This window comes from Camellia sinensis, chromosome 15 (assembly GCF_055761805.1).
Source record: "Camellia sinensis isolate YWXY chromosome 15, ASM5576180v1, whole genome shotgun sequence".
Lineage (NCBI taxonomy): Eukaryota > Viridiplantae > Streptophyta > Magnoliopsida > Ericales > Theaceae > Camellia > Camellia sinensis.
Window position 1 is genome coordinate 81,209,657 of NC_138975.1, and position 16,711 is coordinate 81,226,367.

A 16,711-nucleotide genomic window follows, 5' to 3' on the forward strand; every position below is an offset into this window, starting at 1 on the left:
AACCTTTGCCCTGCACATCTTTCACCACCCAGTAAACCATCAGTAATGCCCAAGTCTTGAGGGTGGTCAAAAATGGGGTGTCTATACCCAATAACATACAGAATGGCCTTGGGCGTAACAGATTTTACAGATCGGCCTCAGGCCAATGGAGTTTCTAGATTGGCCTTAGGCCCAATAGATTTTGCAGATTGGCCTTAGGCCCAGATACCAACAGAGCAGACTAGTCTTAGAGTCATACAACATACACAGATTCCTCCAATTGTTCACATAAGGTAAAATAGTTGATTTGCGATTAACAGAGTGCTAATTATCATCATTAGCGATAAATAAAGCGTACGACTATAGTGCTATTACTCACTGTGCTGTAGTGGAGCGATAGTTCCTCCCAGATTGTGACCTACACACATGCACATTTAACAAATTAGTTCATTTTCCTTTTTAAATCATTTCCTGATTCGTTTCGTTTCAAATGAATTTACATACATTTTAAAGGCATCAAATACATATTTTGATAACATTAGAGGGTCAAACATGTAAAACAGAGCAAATAAAATTTTCCAGCATGAGCCGCACGTGTGGCAGTGGCTCCCCCACGTGCGGTAGCGGGGTCCCGCACGTGCTTTTACTCTAGTAGCCAATCCCCTGTTTCCCGCACGTGCGGCTGTGAGCCCCGCATGTGCGGTCATGACCCCCGCACGTGCGGCGATTTGCCCTGTTTTGCAGTCCGAAATTCAAGCAAAACCCATCTTGGTAACATATAGCAAAGCTCAAAATAGGTAAATTTAACACAAGAATATGGCTCAAAAGCACATAAAGATTAATCACAAACTTGCTTAGGTCCTTAATCATTTTGAATTCATAATCATAATCAATTACAATCCAATTCTTCTATGTTGATGGCTATCATTGGTATATGAACAATACATATGTATCACCATGTGAGTTCAACATGGGAAACAAAGAGTGAAATATAATCCTTCCACATAACTCAAATTAACCTCCAAACAAGCAAATGATGAGTAAAATTTTCCAATTAAGTAAGCATCACACACAAAACTTCAATCACAAACCCTAGTTCTCACAATTGAAAGGGAATTCTTACACATGTTCAAGAAAGAGCTTATGTAGAGTAATTCTTACATACCTTGGCTCAACCTCTACAAATCCTCCCGATTTCCTAATCTTCTTCCTTGAAGAACTTCTCCTCTTCTAACTCTCTCTCTTAGGAGATATTTGAGTTAAAGATTACTTCCATGTCAAATGATCAAAGAGGTATATATATAATATAGAAAGGTTGAATAAGACATAACCCAATCAGTTTAATCAAGCTTCTAAGGCCTTCAATTTCTGACCTAAACATCTCAATTGTAACAGATGTTCCTCCTAGGTAACAGATATGGTTCCATAACCATATTTTTTTCACACAATTAAGTTTAAGCTCACACGGGATTCCACATTAACCAGATAAATACACAATATAAGGGACATAGAGTATACCAGAAAGCATATAGAGGGTTCGGGTTGTTACACTTAACCTAATGAAACTATGTGTTGCCTAAGCTAATTAGTTCCTAGAGTAATAGAGAGAAAGATTTAGAAGGGCAGAGAGAGTTAGAGAATATCTTTTTTCTTGAGAACTAGAAGAGAAAGTTTGAGAAAAGAAAGGGAAATAGGATAAAAATTAAAAGGAATTCAAATTCAACATTTTGGACATGAGAATTGAACTCTTGGGTGATTTAGAAAACATTAAATGAGGTGCTTAAGTTAAACTAATATTGTTAGGCCACAATTACTCCGTAAATTCTCTTTCTTGGAGGCTAAGCAAGATTAGTTTGAGTTAAACTTTGCCACATAACCTAACGGAACTATTAGTTGCCAAAACTAATTCGTTCCAAGGGCAAAAGAGAGAATGATTTAGAAGGACAGAGAGAGTTAAAGGGAAACTTTCTTCTTCAGAGCTAGAAGTGAAAGTTAAAGAAAACAAAGGGAAATAGGATGAAAATTAAAGGGAATTTAAATTCAACATTTTGTACTTCAAAATTAACGCTAAGGTGATTTAGATAACCTTAAATGAGATGCTTAAGTTAAACTAAGATCGTTAAGCCACAATTACTCTGTAAAATCTTTTTCTCGGCGACCAAGCAAGATTAGTTTGAGTTTAACTTGGCCGTTTAACCTAATGAAACAATTAGTTGCATAAGCTAATTAGTTCCAAGAAGAAAAGAGAGAAGGATGTAGAAGGACAGAGAGCGTTAGAGAGAATCTTTTTTCTTGAGAACTAGAAGTAAAACTTAGAGAAAAGAAAGAGAAATAGGATAAAAACTAAAGGGAATTCAAATTTAACATTTTAGACATGAGAATTGAACACTTAGGTGATTTAGAAAACTTTAAATCAGGTGCTTAAGTTAAACTAATATCGTTAAGCCACAATTGCTCTGTAAATTCTCTTTCTTGGAGGCTAAGCAACATTAGTTTGAGTTAAACTTGGCCGCGTGACCAATGAAACTATTAGTTGCCCTAGCTAATTAGTTCCCAGGGCAAAATAGAGAATGATTTATAAGGACGAATAGAGTTAATGAGAAACTTTCTTCTTCAGAGCTAGAAGTGAAAGTTAGAGAAAAGAAAGGGAAATAGGATGAAATTTAAAGGGAATTGTAATTCATCCTGCTGTACTTCAGAATTGAACGCTGAGGTGATTTAGAAAACCTTAAATAAGGTGCTTAAATTAAACTAATATCATTAAGCTACTATTACTCAGTAAAATCACTTTCTCAGCGAATAAGCAAGATTAGTTTGAGTTAAACTTAGCCACTTAAGCTAATGAAACTATTAGTTCCTAAGCTAATTAGTTCCTAGAACAAAAGAGAGAAGGTTGGAGAAGGACAAAGAGGGTTAGAGAGAAACTTTCTTCTTGAAAGCTAGATGTGAAAGTAAGAGAAAAGAAAGGGTAATAGGATGAAAATTTAACGAAATTTGGACAAGGGAATTGAACACTAAGGTGCTTTAGAAAATATTAAATGAGATGCTTATGTTAAAGTAATATTGTTATGCCACAATTATGCCGTAAATTCTCTTTCTTGGAGGCTAAGCAAAATTAGTTTGAGTTAAACATGGTCACTTAACCTAATGAAACTATGTGTTGCCTAAGCTAATTAGTTCCTAGAGCAATAGAGAGAATAATTTAGAAGGGTAGAGAGAGTTAGAGAATATCTTTCTTCTTGAGAACTAGAAGAGAAAGTTTGAGAAAAGAAAGGGAAATAGGATAAAAATTAAAGGGAATTCAAATTCAACATTTTGGACATGAGAATTGAACTCTTAGGTGATTTAGAAAACATTAAATGAGGTGCTTAAGTTAAACTAATGTCGTTAGGCCACAATTACTCCGTAAATTCTCTTTCTTGGAGGCTAAGCAAGATTAGTTTGAGTTAAACTTGGCCGCATAACCTAATGGAACTATTAGTTGCCAAAGCTAATTCATTCCTAGGGCAAAAGAGAGAATGATTTAGAAGGACGAAGAGAGTTAAAGGGAAACTTTCTTTCTCAGAGCTATAAGTGAAAGTTAAAGAAAAGAAAAGGAAATAGGATGAAAATTAAAGGGAATTCATATTCAACATTTTGCACTTGAAAATTAACACTAAGGTGATTTAGATAACCTTAACTGAGATGCCTAAGTTAAACTAATCTCGTTAAGCCACAATTACTCTATGAAATCTCTTTCTCGGCAACTAAGTGTGGACGTCCCCGAACGTCCTGGGAAAATCTCGTTTCGTTCAATGGGCTTACTGCAGTTCGGACTCAATTGTCACGGTTCTGAATCTAATCCCGCAAAGTGCAATGCGAGACCGATAAATCACCAAAGAGTCCAAATCCGGCAAATCGTTTTGAAAAACAGATTTTTAGAAAGAAATGCCAAACATGGACTGCTTTGCCAGATACAGAGTCGCTACCTAAATATTTTGTTTTAGGGGAATTTAGGAAACCCTGACTCGTGCCTAAGGTCACGTGTCCGTCATCACCAAAGTTGCCTCGGCTCGGGAACTTGGGTACGATTGGGGAAGGGTCATTTCATGAGCACCCCCGCTAGCCCGATCGAAAATCGGCCACTACTAAGCATGATATCGAGTTTTTGAAAACACATGTGCTCTTATTCTGGTTTATTAGCCTAGAATTGCTACGTGATGCGCACAACATACAAGTATAGACTGGATCATCTAAGTTGGAACAAAACATCTCATGTTTGTTTGTGAAAGCGGTTTGCCACTCGCAAGTAGGCTAAAATGCGGATTTTGCCACCCTCAAGTGGGCTTAGAAAATATGGTGTGTTGCCACTCTCAAGTGGGCTTAAAACACGGAATTGATGAATTGTTCCAATTTAATTAATCCAACCTTCACCCACAGGCATTCAGGCAATTATATCACATAAGCCCATAGCCTCATGGTAAGCATGCTATCATGGCAGTCACTCACACGCATGCAAGGATGCTAAAGCATAAACACTTACCGAGTACTCCGAGCCAAAGAAAGAAGCTAATTAGAAAACATGCATGAATCCTTACTATGCTGAGATGCCTAATGCAACACATGCAAGAATGCAACTAAGATAGGCTCGGCTATTCTAAGATGGCATATGAGATGCTACAGGTAACATGTATTCAACTTGGAATTGAAATACGATGCAGTTAGTATGATGCACTAAGCCCGATGCATGCAAAACAGATGAATGGATGCAAACATACGAGCATAAGGATGCTAATTGAAACGTGCCCTAAAACTAACCATCATAAGCTGGTAAATGAAAGGGAGAAAGACTTGGGGTTGGAAGACATACATCACAAACACGCACACTTATTACAACATTGCCCTCCTTGGAGGGTCCGAATGAATAATACACAACCAACTGGCTAATCTAAGCTAATCAAACTAATTATTACACAACCCAAATGAATAACGAATTACAGCTAATTATTACACAACACTATCTAATTAACAAATTTAACTAAGGAAGCAAATAAACTAGCATGCAAGCTACATGAAATGGATTGCCTTAGCTCTGCCTTGAATGATAAAGGATGCATGCATGCCCGAGTCACCTTGTCGGGAAATCCATCGCGATGCCTCCACTCGCCTTTGTTTGCAATTCCTCGACTCGCCTTTGTTTGCAATTGATTTCAGAAAGTTACACGAGGCTCTAGAGAGATGAAACTCCACCCAGGGAAGCTATGGGAAGGCTACCGACTAGCTATGGGCAAGGGAGACCACCTGCCGACCACCCTCAGTGGTGAATACCAGAAAAGGTGGTCGGCCTGCCAGAAAACCTAGTCGGCCGACCAGTTCATTCTCCTAGTTTCTGCTTTTTCTGCAACAAAGGCAAGAGGGAGAGAAGGCAAGGTATTTTCAGCATATGTGTGCCCGACCATTCTCCCCATCATTACATAAGCTCTAGGGAGTGTAGTCCTCGATCCTTGGGCCACCAATCACGCATCTGACGCATGATGGCCGAGGAGTCGAGTTGCACGACTCAATGGGACATGAATGCACATTTAAGCAACTAAAACCAACAACTCCATCATGGATGGTCAAGAGTGTCAGCGATCGGGAATCGAGGCACGTTTCATCACTTGGAGTATGAAACGTTCCTCATTTCCCGTGTTTGGACTAACTCCTATTCCAAACACAATGCAACAAGTAGAATGGCATGACATGTGCAAATGCAACTCTAGTATGCAATCCTAAATGTGATGTGACTAAGTGATGCGAATATGCAAAGGATGACATGCAAGCATGCAACTAGCATACACAATGCTATGGACTAATCAAGGGCATACTCAATGCACATGGATTATATGGCATGCATACACAATACACTAACATACGTAATGTTATGAACGAGGCATATGCAATGCAATGATCGAACATGCGATAACATGGACTATATGGCATACACAATGCAAGATGGACTTAAACCAAGATGGATGAACCTCAGCCGCACCCAAATCAGTGGCCAAACATGATGAAAACAAGGCAATGACATACACACAAGCATGCACAATACAAGGGATCAAAGCCTAAGGTACGAGATACAACTCTACAAAAGCGTTGAAATAACATGCAACATGGTCCCGAATCATGCAAACAACTCACACAATGCATGTTGAATGGCTCAAATACCGAAACTAGTGAAGTGCATTACACTAGAGGTATGCAAAACAATGCCCAAATGAAAAAACCAACAACAAACAGTCCCTATGCAGGCCCAAAATAGTGGCAAAATGGACTAAGATGATGGCTTGAAATGCACAAAAAATGAAGCTCATGCAATGGCCCATAAATGAGGTATACAAGCACAACTCTCAAACGCATTTAAAGAGTGGAAAACATGGGAACATGGCACAAGTATAGGCTCTGAAATAACATTCTCAATGATGCCAAGACACGTAAGTAGCTCAAGTTAAGCATGCAAGGGACCTCCAAACTCAAAGCTAGTCAATGCTATTACACAACAAGTATGCATGGCAAGCATTTTTAGACCAAGAGGCCTCAAGACAGAGCTAAGGCAGCCCAAAATATGAACAAAATCAGTTTGAAGTATGGCCAAAATATGCTAGAATAGAGGGCCAAAACAACATACAATGTGAGCTAGTGAATATGGATTACAGTACAAGCATATGAACTATTCAAGAGGCCACTAAACCAGCAAAATTCAGAGACATGACATGCCAAATAAAGCCCAAAAAGCCACTGAAACATGATCAATGCATGCAAGAATGTCATGCTCCTTTGATAGGCTATAAGATGGGTTATTCTACACATGCAAGAGACAAACCCAAGGTGACAAAACCAACTCTGGACAGAGACTAGGTAGGCCCTAAAAGTCACTAAAAAGGTCCTGACACAAGGCTTGGAGTTGTGCAAATGAAGGCTCCTTTGATAGGTGTAACAAGTCCGCGGGGGACCTCGCTACAGCTCAGACTCGATTTTGTAGTCACGGTTCTAAGTCTGAACCAAAGAGTCCAAATCCGGCAAATCGTTTTGAGAAAACAGATTTTTGAAAGAAGTGCCAAACATGGACTGCTTTGCTAGATACAGAGTCGCCACCTAAATATTTTATTTTGGGAAATTTAGGAAACCCTGACTCGGTGCCAAAAGGCCACGTGTCCGTCATCACCAAAGTTGCCTCGGCTCGGGAACTTGGGTACGATTGGGGAAGGTCACTTCGTGAGCACCCCCGCTCGCCCGATCAAAGATCGGCCTCTACTAACCATGATATCTATTTTTGAAAACATTGTGAGTTCTTATTCCGGTTATTAGCCTAGGTTACTATGTGATGCGCACAGCATACAAGTATAGACTGGATCGCCTGAATTGGAACAAAACATTTCGTGTTCGCTTTTTGAAAATGGTTTGCTACCCGCAGGTAGGCTTGAAACATTTGATGATTTATTCCAATTTAAGTAGCCCAACCTTCATCCACAGGCATTCAGGCAGATATATCACATAAGCAAGTAGCCTCATGGTAAGCATGCTATTCATGGCATTCACTCACACGCATGCAAGGATGCTAAAGCATAAAACTCACCGAGTACTCCAAGCCAAAAAATAGAGACTACATTAGAAATCACGTATGATCCTAAGTATACAGAAATGCCTAATGCAACACATGCAAGAATGCAAATTATAGCAGGCTCGACTATTCTAAACATGGCATATGGAATGCTACAGCTAACATGTATTTAACTTGGAAATTGAAATACAAATGCAGTTAGTATGATGCACCGAGCCCGGTGCATGCAAAACAGATGAATGATGCAAACATGCTGTCATACTGTATGCTAATTGAAATATGCCCTAATCTAACCATCATAAGCAGGTAAATAAAAAGGAGAAAGACGTGGGGTTGGAAGACATACAACACACACACGCACCCTTATTACAGTTGTGCCCTCGCGCAGAGGGTCCGAATAAATAATACAGTCCCAAATGAAAGAATAGTACAGTCCAAATATTACAGTCCGAATAATATACAAATTCCTAATTAATTAACAAATTAACTAAGAAAGCTTAATAAAACTGGCATGCAAGCCAGGGACTGCCTTGCTTCTGATGGATGATGCATGTCCGGGTTGTCTCGCGCGGAAATCCACCGGGATGCCCCAATTAGCCTCTGTTTGGCAGTTATTCTTGAAAAGCGTGCCAAACTCCGAAAAGTTGCTGATTCTTCATTTTGCTGCAACAGAGAGCGGGAAAGGGGCATAGCAATGTATTTTCACAAATATATGCATGCCTCGATCCTCGTGCCACCAATCACACATACCGAGGCATGATGGCCGAGGAGTCGAATTGCACAACTCAATATAGAATGAATGCACGTATAAACACAATAAAACCTAGCTCCATCATGGATAATCCGGAGTGTCGGTGACTGGGGAATTGAGATACATTCCATCACTCGGAGTACGAAATGCACCTCGTTTCCCGTGCCCGGGCTAACTCCTATTCCGAACACGATGCAATATGCATGATGTGCATGAAATGCAACTAAGATACAATCCTAACATACACAATGCTATGAAAATGAGATGCCTCAAAATGCGTGCACACAGGCACGCAAACCGAGAAAATGACAGAATGCGATCTAATATACAACCTAGTATGCACTATGCTGTTAAAAAAATGAGATGCCTCGAAATGCGTGCACATGGGCACGCAAACCGAGGAAATGGCAGAATGCGATCTAATATACAACCTAGTATGCACTATGTTGTAAAAAAAATGAGATGCCTCGAAATGCGTGCACACGGGCACGCAAACCGAGGCAATGGTATACACAATGCGAATGACATGAAAATATGATATGGGCTTATACCAACATGAGAGAGCCTCAGCCACACTCACATAGGATGCCGGTGGATGAAAATGAAGTGCCTCGAAATGCGTGCACACGGGCACGCAAACCGAGGGAATGGCATATGCAATGCAAATGACATGAAAAATGCAACATGGACTTATACTAACAGGAGAGAGCCTCAGCCACACTCACATAGGATGTCGATGGATGAAAATGAAGTGCCTCGAAATGCGTGCACACGGGCACGCAAACCGAGGCAATGGTAGAATGCGATGCAAATGACATGGAAAATGCAATATAGACTTATACTAACATGAGAGAGCCTCAGCCACACTCACATAGGATGCCGATGGATGAAAATGAAGTGCCTCGAAATGCGTGCACACGGGCACGCAAACCGAGGCGATCACATACGCAATGCAATGGCATGAAAACATGATATGGGCTTATACCAACATGAGTGAGCCTCAGCCACACTCACATAGGATGCCGATGGATAAAAATGAAGTGCCTCGAAATTCGTGCACACGGGCACACAAACCGAGGCAATGGTAGAATGCGATGCAAATGACATAGAAATGGAAAGCAATCATTCTAATGGAATTTCAGCACTAAAATATGGGGGAAAACAGTCCCGAAATGAGGCGAAATGACACCAAATGCATGGAATAGTCCCGAAATGCGAATTTAGGCACCCGAAATGGCCTATAGCTGTGCCAAACATGCACGATATGGACATGTAATGCAAAGACAGAAGCTAGGCAGTCCCAAAAAAGGCACTTTCACAGCTATAAACATGGCCAAACAGCAAGCATAGGCAGGGCAAAAATGGCATGCAAGAAATAGGGGCCAAGAGAGGAGTAATGAAGCAAATGATATAAGCAAAATCCAAACTGAAAAATTTCCTTCTACAACATTGAAGAGGGACCAAAAATATGAATTTTTACAGTATATGGTAAGCCTCAAATCAATATACAAACATGCTAAAAAAAACGGCACAAGATTGAGGCTCAAAAGGTGCTATAACATGAAGTATACAAAATAATCACCAAACAGAAAAAAAATGTTAATGAAACATGAAGTATAGGCCAAAATAAGGCCACTTTCAGTTCTGTGAAAAAGCCAAAAACAGAAGCAAGGGGGGCTGCCAATTTATGCAAAAATAGGGGCCAAATAAGGGATATAACTACAAGTGGCACATGGAGGCATCAAATGGTGAGGGGCCCTTCAACAATGTTGAATAAGGGCCCAAAATAAGTACATTCACAGATTACATCATGCTCAAAAACAGATTACTCATGGGCCAAAAATAGCATGCAAGATTATGACATATAAGAGGATCAATGAAGCAAGTGCATCATGGAGGGCTCAAACAGGGTTGAGTCCTCAATGAAAAGTGAAAAAGAGCTCAAAAGAAGGCCACTTTCAGTTAGGGCCGGAGCTTGAAACAAAAAGCATATAGGGCTTACAAATGGATCAAGAAAAAGGGTCAAAAGAGGAGAAATGTCACTCACCCTTGAAGACCAAAGCTTTTGTTGCTTCTTGGACCAAATTTGTTGCCTTTTAGCTGCTGGAATTCCTCCTCTTGCTGCCGAAATGGAGTGGTGGTGGTAGAGCTTGGTGGTGATGAAGAAAACAAGGTGTAGGACTTAGGGATTTTTAGGAAAATGAGAGAGATGGAGGGAGATTTGTGTCTTGAGGCTTGAAGAACAAATTTTCTAACCCCAATTTATGATATGGCTTGCTGGTTATAAGGACCAAAAAGGGGGTGTAAAGATGGGGGAAAAGGAGGCCAACTTTCCCCCACAAAATATCCCCCGGATATTGATATTTTCTGGGGGATAAAGCCATACAGCTGTAAAGTGAACAGTGCGAGGATCTCGGCCGGCCAAGTATTTTGGTTGCAGGTGGCCGGCTGGCCACACCCCCTAGCCGGCCGGCTAGGGGTCAAAAGGGTCAAGCTGATTTAGTGATCGACCACCATATGATGGTGTCCTCCCATGTGTGTACAACATAACCCTGTGGTTAAAAGTCCAAGAAAGTGGCTCAAAGGTGTTCAACATTAGCTCGGAAGAAGGGGTTCAAAAGGGTCAAGTGGAATTACTGGCCGGCCACCAACTTTTAGGGTCCTCCCATGTGTGTACATCACAAATATGAGGTTCAAAGTTCAAGAAAGTGGGCCCAAGGTGTTCAACATTAGCCCGAAAGTGTGAAAAACGGGCATCGGAGGGCGTCGGAGGATATATAACTGGTTGCTGCAACAATTACTGGCCTCTCACCCTTCAGTGACCTTCCCAGTGATAAAACAGAGGTACCTGCCAAAGATGAATGAAAACCGATGCAAAACGAATGTTCGGGGGCCAAAACGCGCAGTTCGAGGTCCCGAAAATGGGCTGTTAAGCACTGAAAGTGGCATTCGGCCACGAAGTAGGTTTCTCAGACCCCAGTGTCCCTTGAAAGGGAGAAAAAAGGAAGTATGCCAAAATTTAGAGCAAACGGAGATGGTTAAGCGGTCCCGAACCGAGGCACACGGCCAACGGCCCCGAAAAACCGGAAACCGGGCTCCGAAATGGGCAAAATGGCCTATGGCCACAAAATGTAGCCCACGGCCACTGAGAGATGGTCTACGGGACCTCTCCCTCCCCTCAGGAAAAGAAACCGAGAAAATCGAGCCTGGTTCGCAAACCGAGGCAAGGTACAAAAGAGGGTTCGGAAGTCCGGAGGCAGGGCTCACGACTGCAACTCTGAAGCTTCTGAACGAGCACATTATGCAACATCACCAAGCGCTCAATCAGTGACGTCTGAGTCTTAAGGTCGGTCAAAAATGGGGTGTCTACAGTTGCCCCTCTTTGACAGAACTCGGAAGTCACAAGTGACGGGAGTGAATGTCAAAGCCCAGAGACGACCCATTTTTGACAAGGCCGAAGACTTAGACAAACGTACAAGATAAACAGAGATGTGCCCGCAGGCATGCCCGCAGGCAAAGGGGGCCAAATGCAAAATGATATGCACAGAGCCGGAAGTAATTCAATGGTCATGCAAATGCAGCAAGCTGTAATGAAGCAAGTATTCGCAAATAGATGCAACAATTTTAAGCAAGAATGCAAGGCAACAACTACATTTCATGCAGTTAAGAATGCGGAGGATTATTCAATCCCCGCCACGTCTCACTCGGAGAAGATACGATACCTGCGCGATTCGTCTGGTCGCACCAGCCTCAATTGAACCGTACATACAATATTGTGCCTGTAAAAGAGAGAAATTGCAACGAGTACAATATGCTACCAACATATATTTAATGTGATTCCGAAAGTTTGACACACGCAGTGCCGGTGAGTGAATGCATCGCAATGCAAGAGTGGAACATGTGTGACAACGCATGCTCAAGTACAGAAGTATGGTCAACAGCAAGGAATGTGCATAATAATGCAAGTATGCGCATGAGAATGCAAGTTATGTGCATGATAGTGCAAAGCGAGCATAAGTCAACGTGCCCATTCGTTACGAAACAACGAGCAATGGAAACGTGTGTTTCGGCGAAGGCAACTCGATCACGGCCTCCGATCCACTTCCCGGAATGGCTACAACACATTCAAAAAGGATACACTTCGATTTCGATGAATGATGATGAGACATATGTCAGATCTTGAAGCCGAAGTTCCGGCGGAGCAATTTCGCGACCGGAAAGTGCACTTTTCTCGAATTTTTTCAGGTCCCGGGAACTCCGATCTTCCTCAAAATTTGCAGAGAGCTAGGTGGGCATGTGGGGGACACCACCGGCCGTTTATCTTCCCAAGGGGAGGCCACCGGCCACTTTTGCAAAAAGGAATTGGCAGGCCGGCCGGTTTTCCAAAAAGGAAATGGCTGGCCGGCTAGAAAAGGTGGCCGGCCGGCCATATGCCCAAATCCGAGGGCATTTTGGTCTTTCACCTCCTTTCTTCATGCTCTCTCACCCCAAGACTTGGAGCCTATATAATGCAGCCGAGATCTTCTCCTCTCTTGCCTCCTACAACACTTTCTTCTCCAGATCTGAGTTCCATACGCGTTTTCCAACGCCCCACGCAAGTTGTTTCTGCAGAAATATTCAGTTTCAAGTACTTTGAAGCGATTAAATTTTGGTTTCGGAGCTTCTTTTCTTATTTTCGCCACTTGAGGTAAGTTTGTCTCAATATTTGGAAGATTTTCTCGGGAGTTGACTTTTGTTGACTTTTTCCAATTTTGGCTCATTTTTGTTCTTTTTGCAGATTCTTTGAAAATGGCAGGTAATTCTCCCCACGCTGGAGGCTTTCCTGGTGCCGGGGACGATTTTGATCCCATGACTTTGCCCCCGAGGACCCGACCTTTTACTCCCGGGAGGTACAATCCGCCAACACATGTCCTTCCGCGTGCCGTTTTCCGTTACTTCACTAGCTTTGACGAGCGAGCACCTGGGGATCTGCTTCTCCGAGAGCCAGAGCATCATCTCTCTCATGAGGCCCGAGAGGTATTTACTTCATTTTCTGCATTTTTTGTATATTTCGTACCTTTGCTATGCTTGAACACGCAGTTTAGCTTACGACATAGTACTTTGCTTGCATCCTGAACATGTAGTTTAAACACTCGAATTTCTGAACACTCGGCTCGTTAATTAATTGCGAACACACAGTACACATTAGTTAAGAGGTGAACACACGGTTCAAACACTGCTTTGTCGAACACACAGCCCGAATTCGAAAGTGAACACACAACCCACACTTTAAATTTTCTGAACACACAGCCCAGATTAGAATAGTGAACACGCAGCCCAAACTTTAAATTTTCTGAACACGCAGCCCAGATTAGAATAGTGAACACGCAGCCCACACTGATTGAAAGTTGAACACGCAGCCCAAACTTTAAATTTTCTGAACACGCAGCCCAGATTAGAATAGTGAACACGCAGCCCACACTGATTGAAAGTTGAACACGCAGCCCAAACTTTAAACTTTCTGAACACGCAGCCCAGATTAGAATAGTGAACACGCAGCCCACACTGATTGAAAGTTGAACACGCAGCCCAAACTTTAAATTTTCTGAACACGCAGCCCAGATTAGAATAGTGAACACGCAGCCCACACTGATTGAAAGTTGAACACGCGGCCCAAACTTTAAATTTTCTGAACACGCAGCCCAGATTAGAATAGTGAACACGCAGCCCAAACTTATAGAAAGTTGAACACGCAGCCCAAATTTTAAATTTTCTGAACACGCAGCCCAGATTAGAATAGTGAACACGCAGCCCACACTGATTGAAAGTTGAACACGCAGCCCAAACTTTAAATTTTCTGAACACGCAGCCCAGATTAGAATAGTGAACGCGCAGCCCACACTGATTGAAAGTTGAACACGCAGCCCAAACTTTAAATTTTCTAAACACGCAGCCCAGATTAGAATAGTGAACACGCAGCCCACTTCATTTTATTCGCATGCAGCTTATTTCACTTCATCGGCGCACAGCCCATTTCATTTCATTGGCACACAGCCCAGTTCATTTCACTGGCACGCGGCCCATTTCATTTCATCATTGACACGTGTATTCATTCTGAATGCAGGTTGGTTCTCGCAGTGTACGAGGATATGGCTCTACTGCCACGAGGGATTGGTACGCTGAGCTCTCGGAGGCTGTCCGGGATTTAGTAGACTTGGCAGGATTCGGGGCTTTCTTGCGTTGGGTTGTCACGTTGTTCCGCCAGGAGGACATTGATGGTAGCATTGGTAGAGAGATGGTGGGACACCACTAACTCCTTTCATTTCTCTGCCACTGGAGACATGACCATGACGCCTCTAGATTTTGCTGTGCTGACCGGCCTGGACATAGGAGGTTAGCCCATCCCCTATGACGAGGACATGGGCGAGTGGGAGGCCGCTTGGACATATCTATTGGGGGCTCGCCCGCCTGTTGACAGGGTTTCTGGGAGAGTCCGATACACTTGGTTCTCTTTCCACTTCCGGCGGGCGGAGATGGTGCCCGAGACTCCTGAGGAGACGGAGCAGTACGCCCGTGGTTTCCTTATGTTCCTCTTCGGGACTACCCTGTTCGCCGATAGAGGGAACACAGTCGGGTTATATCTGCTGAGCGCTCTGGTTGACCTATCACAGGTCAGTAGATATGACTGGGGTGGCGCCGGCCTGCCTACCCTTTACTTTTATATGAGCGCGACCTCCCGCGGGCGGGGCGATTTACTTGGCGGCTACTGGAGAGCCTGGGAGGTACTTTTTTGTCCCCTTGATTTGCATTTCTGCTTTTCATTACTTGTACATTGCACACACAACGCACTTTTACAGTCTGTATTCTGCTCTCAGCATTTCGTACTTATATTCTGCACTGCTTTTCTCAGCTATGGGTCTATGTATACTTCCCAGCATTAGCCCCAGAGTTGGAGGTGGCAGGGCTTCCCATGACCCCATATTCACTGGTGTTCGAGGGCCCGCACCGGTCGAGACCCCGAGAGACTCTCATTTACCTGCGACAGTACTTTGACACTGTGCGGCATTCGGAGGTACTTCAGAACTTTCAGTTCCTTTCATTTTCATCTTTGATTTGCTCTGTATATTCCCGATTTCTGATTGGTTTATGCATTTATCATCTGCAGATCTCATGGCAGCCTTGGGCGACCCTGGGTGATGGTCTCCGACTTCAGTATACCGGAGGGTCGGACACCTCCCAGTATAGGGTCCTGCTCGAAGGGTCGGTTGGCAGGGCATGGTTTCTGGGGGAACGCTTTCTGCGTCAGGTATGGGGGTATCTTTCTCAGGATCCTCCCGCAGTACCCCCAGTCAGTATGCGGACTGCTGACAGACTCTCTTTCTCGGAGGTAGTCGGCGCCATGCTGGGTAGTGATGCTTTACTATATCTTGAGGAGGGGGACTATGCCACTTACCGTCACATATATTTGATGCCTCCATTGACGGGGGCTCGCACCCCGATGACGAGACCTGCTGGTGTGTCATCCTCGGGCCAGGCTCGGGCTCGGGCTGCAGACGCCCCTTCCGCCAGCGAGGCTGGTGCATCTAGAGGTGGGGGTAGACCGGTTCCTCCGATCCCGTCGACTTATCCTCATCCTGGATGGCCAGATATGCCAACTGAGTTGATGGCGTGGCAGTATGGGGCTATCTCTCCGACTCCGATCCCGCTAGAGCCTCCGATGCCCAGTGATCGATACGCCATTGATCCTGACTCACCGCTGGTATGCTCCACTGTTTTTCATTCATCATTCAGACGTTTAGACATTCTTTTATTCACTGATGGTTATGAACTCATTTTTGCAGCCACCGCGAGGGTACATGGAGGAGGTGGTTGGACTGGTGGCCACACTTGAGGGCATGGTCCTGCGGAGGGAGGCACAGTTGTCTGTCGCGGGCATTCAGGTACCCTTCAGTTTTCTGGCATTTATCATACTTCTGATGACATGCTGATTTCTACTGCATCGATAGACTACTTGTGTAGAGCACATCTGACACACACCCCACTTGTACACTGTATTTACATGCACCCACTTTACGTAGCCTTTGCTTGTATCTGCATCTGATGTACATATTTGGACTGATGTATTTGAATTGAACTCTTTGTTTTTCAGATGCCTTCATGGTCTGGTCAGCCGCAGGCCAGGCCACCTGGGCCTCCTTGGGGTGCTGGGCCATCTGTGCCTTTTCAGGGAGTTGGGTCATCCGGACCTTTTCAGGGGGCTGGGCCATCCCGGCCTTTCTGAGGAGCCGGGCCATCTAGGCCTTTTCGGGGAGCTCGAGGAGGGCCTGTCCGCAGACGCAGGGCTCACGTTGTAGAGGCGGAGCCTGATGAGGAGGAGGAGGAGGAGGATGATGAGGAGGAGGAGGAGGCTACCGACCGTC